Below are 8683 nucleotides of genomic sequence, written 5' to 3' on the forward strand. Positions count from 1 at the left end.
TTTCCAGCATTAATGTCATCCAGCAATAGAGTGAGTCTGTGTGTACCATCTTCTGAGAAGGCAGGCTTTGCAGACAATGCCTGGGGTAGAAAATGGCCTCAGTCCCAATTTGCTTTGTGTCCTTAGACACATCTTATGAGCCCTGTGTGCCTCCTCTTCCATATACATAAATTAGGCATTCATATAGTACATGCACATAAAATTACTATGCAGAATAGACTAAATATTATATGTAAATTTCTCAGTACTTTGCCTTCCTTACAGCAGTAAAAGCACCTAGCAGTTTAGGTAACATTTATTGAATACTTCCTTTGGGCAGTTACAGTCTCAGTAGTCACTGGATCTAATTCTCACCAAGACCTGATATTGTAGAAATTTTTTCCTTGCTATGTAAATAGAAAAATTGAGTATTAAAATAGAGGGCTCAAAGTCTTATAATGGTAGAATAAGGATTCTCTTACTCTGTTTCCAGAGCCATGATTATAACCACTGATCATATTCTGAACTTAAAAATGTATCTGACACATTGCAAGAATTTATAAATAGTAGCTATTCTTCCTTTTATTATTACTAAAAATATACGGTTTGTTTTTTTTGTTGTTTTTTTGTTGTTGTTGTGGTACCAGAGATTGAACTCGGGTCCTTACGCTTGCAAAGCAGGCGGCAGAACCACTGAGCTAAATCCCCAGACCTCTAAAAATACATGCTTTGGCAGGCAGAGACTTGGAACTATTCAGAAGTTGGTTAATCACTCTTCCAAAGATTCTGGATGAAGGATGACTGCATTTTGTAGTAAATTATTCATGGCTTTGAATGACCCTTTCCACTTTACATTAGCTTTGGGAACAAGATAATGTATATTAAAATCCTGACTGCCACTTTCTAGTTATGTGACCCTGGACAAGATGTTTAACATCTGTGGGCACCTCAATTGCCTGAAAAATCAGGACAACAACATCTGTGTTGTAAAGATTCAAGGAAAATAGTGTGCATAAAATTTATCCCACTGCTTGAAAAATTGTAAGTACTGGCCAGAAGATACCAACAATAATATTATCATATTTATCTATTTAGGTTTTTTTATATATTTGACCTGTTTTATTCTCTAGTCTCACCTTTTTATATTGGGCTACTTAGTATCTTAGAGTAGTCAGAGTTTTTCACATGATTCCCAACTGTATTGAGGGAAAAGATCAGAATTTGATTTAGAGAATTAAGTTAAGAAAAGATAAATCTAGAAAGAACCATTGAGAGTTGGGAAATAAAACTGAAAACAAGGGAGGGAGGAGATACGATAGATCTCATTTTGGTCTAAATCTATTGCCACTGCAAAGTATGGTGAATTCTGAAGGTGCTAACGCAATGGCTATCCATAGCCCACTGGAAAACGTCATATAATAAAATGGATGTATATCTCCAGCAAGAATGAGAAGGGGAGATAGCTCCCCAAGGGTCAATAGGGTTACTATACCTAGTCACATCTATAAAGCAATTGTCCTAAACCATTCTATCTACCCATGGTTCCAGTGTGACAGGTCCATGGTGAGTTGTGCATTTGCCTTCATGACAATCAGAAAACAGAGAGGATATCTTAATGGAGATCAGTAACCCTGAGTGGAATAAATCATAAAAAATCCCTACCCCCAGATGCAATGTATTTGGATAAGCATATTGGATTCAAATTACACATTTATCTCATTGAGGATTGCCTAAAATCAATTTTTTATGAAATCATTTATCTGAAACCAGATAAATTGAATATCCTTTCTAACAGAGTAAAAGAAGAAATTATTAGCAGGTCTGTTTTCATTTTAAAGCGTTTCTGCCCCTTGTATGTTTTAGGCTATGAAAAGGGTGGGAGGGAGGAGGACATTCTAGAGAAAATTGAGCATCACAAAGAAAATGAAACTGAAGCAGAAAATTCAGGCTCCATGTGTTTCTCACACTATACTTAGGCTGTCACTAATGTGGCTATTAACTTTTCATGTTCAGATTTATTATGCTGTCATTATAGCACTTTTCTTTGCTGAAGTATCAAAGCACTATTACATATTTGTTGGCATCTCATCTATTTAAGGGAAACAAGTGATTACCCGTTGCCAAGGAGACTAATAGGGAGTGTGTAAGCAAGGGACTGCAGAGTTCTTCTTAGAAGATAACAAGTTGCTTGTATTTTATTTTCAATTAAATCATGAACTGTCTCATTGTTTGAAGAAAAATTGACTTCTCCGTCCCATAAAAAAAAATTTAGGGCACTTATTCAATGGATAAACCTAGACTTTAAAAAAATAGAATAGGTGCCCATGACCAACCAAAAATAATTTGGAAAATAACTTATAATAAGGATTTCCTAGAAAGAAAAATTACTTCTTGGATTTTTAAAAGTTCCGATCTCCATCAGGGAATCACAGAATATGGTCCATGTAATTCTGAAAAAAAAAAAGACACAAGGATATGTATGTTAGTTTCAAGTTCATACAGATGGGGCAGCAGGTTTCAAGAGAGTAATGTGGGCTTTAGAGTTAGTGGATCTAGTTTCAAGGCTATCAACCTTGCCCAAACTACGTGCTGTTTTATATTTACCTTCTAGCTCGTAAAGCAGAAAAAAATGAAATATACTATAAGAATTGTTGTAATAACTAAGCGAGACAGCATATGTAAATCTCCAGAAACATATTAGTCCCTTCAATGTATCAATACTTGAGGCCACCACTCATTGAATTCAAGCATTTATTGAATACCTGCATTTATGTAGGGATTCTTTTATTAGAGTAATTTTAAATCAGCTAATATTTGTTTTATGACCAAAATTATGCACTACTCTGGTAAAACCCCTGTGTGTACTTGAAAAGAATATGTATTCTGCTGGCTTTGGAGTAGTTAATAAATGTCAATTAAGATAAACTGGTTAGTAGTCAAGTCTTCTGTGGCTTTACTGAGTTTCTATTTAGCTTTTCGTATTAATTGTTGAGAGAGGTTTTTAAATAACTTATGATAATGATAAATGCATCAATTTTCTTAACTTTTATCAGTTTTGCTTCCTGCATTTTTTAGCTCTGATGTCAAAGAGTACTTAGGATTCTTACATCATCTTGAAGAATTGACCTTTTGGCATTTTATTTAAAATTACCTTTTTTGTCCATGTTTGCACTAATACCTACCTTTTAAAAAATAATATAGCTACTCCTGCTTTTTAATTATTGCTATTATTGTGTATTTTATCCATTGTTTACATTTACTATTTGTGTTTTAATTTTTTAAGGTAAATTGCTTTAGGTAGCATATAGTTAGATATTACTATTTTATCCAGTTTTGCAAGCTCTGCTTTTTGCCTGATATTTGGACTATTTACATTTCAAATGATTATTCATTTTTCAATTTAAATTCATTATTTTGTTACTTGTATTCTATTTGGTATATATTCTTGCTTTCTTTTGCTCTCACTATCTGTTTTGAGAAATGAATGCTGAAAAAGTATTTAATGATATCACAAAATTACAGTCCATTTAATTTCAGGAGACAAATATATTTATGTTAAAAACATGATTTTTAATTTTTCAATGAAACATTGAAATATTTGTCACTGAAATGATAGAATATTTGAGAGTTCTTTTCAAAATCATCTAAGAAGTTTAAATGGTTGGATCCATAAATAAAATCAGATTAACCAGGAGGTGATATTTCAATATACCACTGAATAAAATTAATGAGTAAACCATATAATATCAGAATTTTTAAAATGACAGGTAATGGGAATAACAAGTACAAAGGCCTTGCAGAAATATTCTTGGCAGATAGAGTTCAATAATACTTCAGGTTCATATTTGTAGAACTAGAAGACAGAGTGTAACTCTGTGCAGTTTTTTTCTAGAATTTATTTTTTAAGAACAGTTTCAAAGAATTTTTTCCACTGTTAGTGCTAACTTCTAGATAGGCGGCGGCACCACTGAGCTAAAGCCCTGGCCCAACAGCCTAGTGCTAACTTCTAAATCTTAGACAACTCAGTCAGGAGGTTGGGAAAGAGTAGGAGAAATAAAGAAAAAAAAATTAAGAATTTCACACATCAAATCTAATAGTTATACGTAAAAATAACTACAAAAGTGAAAAAATAAAAAACATAAATGTCTTGGAGATGGGAGAATTTCTGGATAAACAATTTCCTAATGTGTTAAAAATGGTCTAACCAAATATTATCTATACTTCAGGAAGAAATTCATCGAAATCATAGGGAGTTTAAAAACAAAAGGATGGAATGAGATATTGACAAGAAAATCACTAAATATAGGAGGTATAAATATACAAGGTAAAACCCAGTAGAGCTAAAAAAAGGAATGGAAAAATTCTGAGTTTCAGTTCACTTTAATACTTCAAATAAAGTGCTTCTGCATCAAATAAACTGTTTAACAGAAAAATAACAAGTATAGAAAACCATCAACCAAGAGGATTCAAATTACATTCATAAAACTCTACTTGATAACAAAATATATTCTTTTCAAGTTCCCATAAAATATCAATCAAGATAAGCCATATCCTAAATATAAAACCAAACTTCACCATATTTAAGACATAAAATCATACAACTCATGTTCTTTGAACGTATTAGAATAAACCAAAAAATAACAGAAATATAGTAGGAAAATCTCCCAACACATAGGACATAAACAACATACTTCTAAATAAACCAAGTCAAGGAGGAAGTCTCAAGGAAAATTGTAAAAAATACATTGAACTTGAATAAAAATGAAAATATAACAAGAATGTTTGTGGTCATAACTATAGCAGTGCTGAGAGAGAAACTATAGAATTAAATGTATACATCAAAAAATAGGAAAATCCTTACATTACTAATCTAATGGCAGAACTCAAGAACCTAGAAAAACTAAGGTAATTTCAAAGTGATCAAAGAATGGATAAAATAAAGCCACTAGCTAAAATTAATGTGAGCAAAAATAGGTAAATAATACAGAAAAGTCAATGAAAGATTTGGCTTTTTGATATTTCAATTAAATTATCAAAACTTCTCACAAGTAAAAAATAAAAAAGGAAGAGAGAGAAAGAGAGAGAAAGATCAATATTAGGAAAGAAATGGAATATCACAACACACTGTGCAGATATAAAAAGGATATTAGAAGTATCCTACAAAAAACTCTGGACTCATGAATAAAACAACTTAATCAAAATGGCCCAATTTCTCAATAAAGTGCTATTAAAACTCACATAATATTAAAGAGATGAATTAAAACATACTATAACTCTTAATGAAATTAAATTTGTTATTTACTTATTTATTTATTTATTTTGGGTAACGGGGATCAAACTCAGGACCTTGCACTTGTGACACAGGCAGCAGAACCACTGAGCTTAATCCCCGGCCCTAAATTTGTAATTTATAAATTGCCAAAAAGGTCAACTCCAAATTCCAGTGGTTTCCCTGGAAAACTCTACTCAGCAACAGTTCTTCACAATCTCCTCCAGAAACTTGAAAAGAAAGAATATTTCCCAAATCATTTTGTAAAGTTAGTATTACTCTGATACCAAAAGCAGACAAAGACACTATAAAGAAAAACAGCTCTCCTGGTTATGGATACAAAAGTTTTACACAAAATATTAGCAAATAGAATTCAGCATTATTTTATAAAAATAATTTTAGCCAGGCATGGTGGTGGATTGTACCTGTAATCCCAGCCCTTGGGAAGCTGAGGCAGGAGGGTTACCATGAGTTTGAGGCCAGCTTGGGCTGCACAGTGACTTCAAGGCCAGGATGAACTACATAGCAAGACCCTGTCTTACAAAATTAAAAAAAGAAATTTATATCATGGTCAAGTGGAAACTAGACAATAGAACAAAATGACAAAAATAAGATAAAGAACAGACCATAAATTCATTGGAAATAGAACAATGCAATCTATAAAAACATGTGCACATGCAATCTCAGATTACATTAAAAAGCAATACTCAATCTTGACCTGTCTATGAGAAACTCATGAAAAATTTATTTAACAAAGTATATATACAAAAAGGATGGGTGAAGTTATAGCATTAAACTGTAAACAAAAAGAACTGGGATTCCTATTAATATTAGATAGAGTTCCCGGTTAAAATAACCAAAGGACACATACCAAGGAGTTTATATTGAAGATATTGTGGCTATATGCCATTAAGAATCTTGTAATCAAATATATAAAATAAAAATTTTAGAAACATGGCAACAAATTAAAAGACATAAAATTGCAAGACAAATCATTATCAATTCTTTATAAATCACAGTAAATACTGAGGATTGTGCTATGCCTTTTTTTTCCCATTGTGACACAGTCTGATTTTTTTATTAGTGCATATTTGAGATACATAATGGCCACATTCCTCCTGGGGAGTTGGCATATATACATAACATATTTTAATTCCTTTTTAAAAATTCCATTCCCTTTCCTCTACCTCCCTGCTCGCTCCAACTCTTGGTCCCCTTCTTATATGCAAAAGATTCGTCTCACTTTTTACTATTATCTACCTTTTATTTTGCTTTTTGTTTATATTTTTGGTTTCTAATATAAGAGAATTCATGAAATAGATTAGCTTGTATGTTTGATTCATTTCACTTAACATTGTGGTCTCAAGGTGCATTTATTTTCCTACAAATAACTCGAGGTTCTCCTTCTTTATGGTACAGTAATATTCAGTTGCATGTAAAATACACATTTCATTTATACATTTATATGTTGAGGGACACATAGCCATTGCGAGCTGTGCTGCTAAATATAGGGGTGTACTTGTATCATTATAATATGATGTTTTTGAAATCTTTTGGGAAGATACCTAGAAGGGAAATACCTGGGTCAAATGGAATTTCTAGTTTCAGTTTTTTGAGGATTGTCCATACTGATTTCCATAATAATTACACTAGTCTAAATTCACACCAACAGTATAGAAGCGTTCCTTTTTCTTTGCAACCTGGCCAGCAACTTTCGTTATCTGATTTCTTAATGATAGCCATTCTTTCTGGAGTAAGATGGAATCTCAGTGTTGATTAAATGTGCGTTTCTCTAATGACCAGAGACACTGAACATTTTTAACATATTTACTGACCATCTGTATCTCTTCTTATGAGAAGTACCTGTTCATTTCAGTAGTGCAGTTTTGGATTTCTCTTTCAATTTGAGGGGTCTCCTTTTTTTTTTTTTTTTAGCTCTTTCTATATTCTAGACATTAGTCTTCTGTCTGAGGAATAGCTGGCAAAATGCTCCTTTCCCATTTTGTAGGTTGTCTCTTCATGTTTAGTTGTTTCCTCTGGTGTCCAGCTTTTTTATTTGACTGCGGATTCTTGGTATTATTTGTTGTGCAACTGGTTTTTTGTTCAGTAAATCTTTGCCTACTTCTTCCAGAATTTACCTATTTCAGGAGTCCCAAAGTGGCAGAGTAGTGAGTGCTGTCAACTCAGCTTCTCCCATACAGTGTCTAGAGTCTGGAAAACAACAGCTTGGAGAGAAACTGAAGGGAGTGGAGGGTACCCAGAAGCCAAGAGGGAACTGACAGAGGAGAAGAAAATAGGATTACGTGATGCAGAATCAGTAGACCACACCGCGAAGGAGAGAACACGCAGAATTGCAGACAATGGCTGGCTATCTGCCAGCCGGGAGGCAAAGTGAGACCAGCAATGTTTTGCTCACAGAGAACCTGAGAACTGTAAATGGACTGAAAGAATAACCTGCAGTTGGAACCAGCAGGGAAAACACGACACTGCTTCCAGAGTGGCCGTCCACAGTCAACCGTTGGGGAGTGTCCCCAGTACAAGGTCCCACCCCTGCACTCTGGGAGCAAGAGTTAGTTGACAGGGATATCATCGTAGGGAAGGGAGGGAAGGGCTGGATGTTTGAAGTTGGGACCCAGAGCTGCCCCTTGGCGGCTTCGAGCTGCCAAGTTCCCAGAGTGGATGAGGAAGGACAGTCCTAGGAGGCTGCTGGCAGTTGGAGAGCAGACTGGGAGGAGTCCTGTTGGGCAGTAGGGACTGGCAATCGTAGACCAGGCTCAGGTGGCCAGAGGCCACATGCAGCCTGAGTTACAGGATTGGAAGATCACATTGGTACCGTGTACCCACTGTAAGCAGATCTCTACACTCAGCACTGTTCTGGGAGCAGATGCCACCTTAGTGTTCAGGAGGAGCAGACACATCCTGGCTCGAGCTCTGCTCCTTCACTCTAGGCTGAGGAAAAGAGCCTTGCATCCAAAACAGTAGAAAACTTTCTTTCATTACTATTTATTTGATTGTATTATTTTTTCATTTTCATTTGACTTTTAAATTTTTCATTTTTTTATTATTTGCTGTTTTCCCCCTTCTGTACATTTCCCCCCACATTTTTATTCCATTAGTTTCCCCCCCCTTTTTTTTTTCTGTTACTCTTTATTTCTCTCTCTTGCCTGACTGCTCTGGCCAATGTTTCAAGAAATATATTGACCAGGAATGATGATAGCTGACATCCTTGACTTGTTCCTGATTTTAGAGGGAAAGTTTTCAACTTCTCCCACTTTAATATGATAATGACCACAGGTTTGTCATAAACAGTTCTCATCGGATTGAGATAAGGTCCTTGTATACCTGTTTTCTTCAGGATTTTTACCATGAGAGAATATTGGATTGAAATATTCTCTAATCTCCTCTGTTATCCTTTCAAATAATTCAGCCATGTGC

The 8683-nt window shown here is 34.4% G+C and overlaps 1 long non-coding RNA gene across 1 annotated transcript; it reads right to left on the reverse strand.

The window, feature by feature from the left end:
* Window positions 1–584: 584 nt before the first annotated feature.
* Window positions 585–8365, reverse strand: LOC147826435 (uncharacterized). The gene is made up of 2 exons (XR_015439179.1): window positions 5674–8365; window positions 585–2429 (listed from the first exon to the last, which is right to left on the reverse strand). It is a non-coding gene; the product is annotated as an uncharacterized LOC147826435 (long non-coding RNA).
* Window positions 8366–8683: the final 318 nt, after the last annotated feature.

The sequence above is a fragment of the Heterocephalus glaber genome, unplaced genomic scaffold (assembly GCF_053883595.1).
Source record: "Heterocephalus glaber isolate CG9 unplaced genomic scaffold, H.glaber_assembly_v1.0 deba00001472, whole genome shotgun sequence".
Lineage (NCBI taxonomy): Eukaryota > Metazoa > Chordata > Mammalia > Rodentia > Bathyergidae > Heterocephalus > Heterocephalus glaber.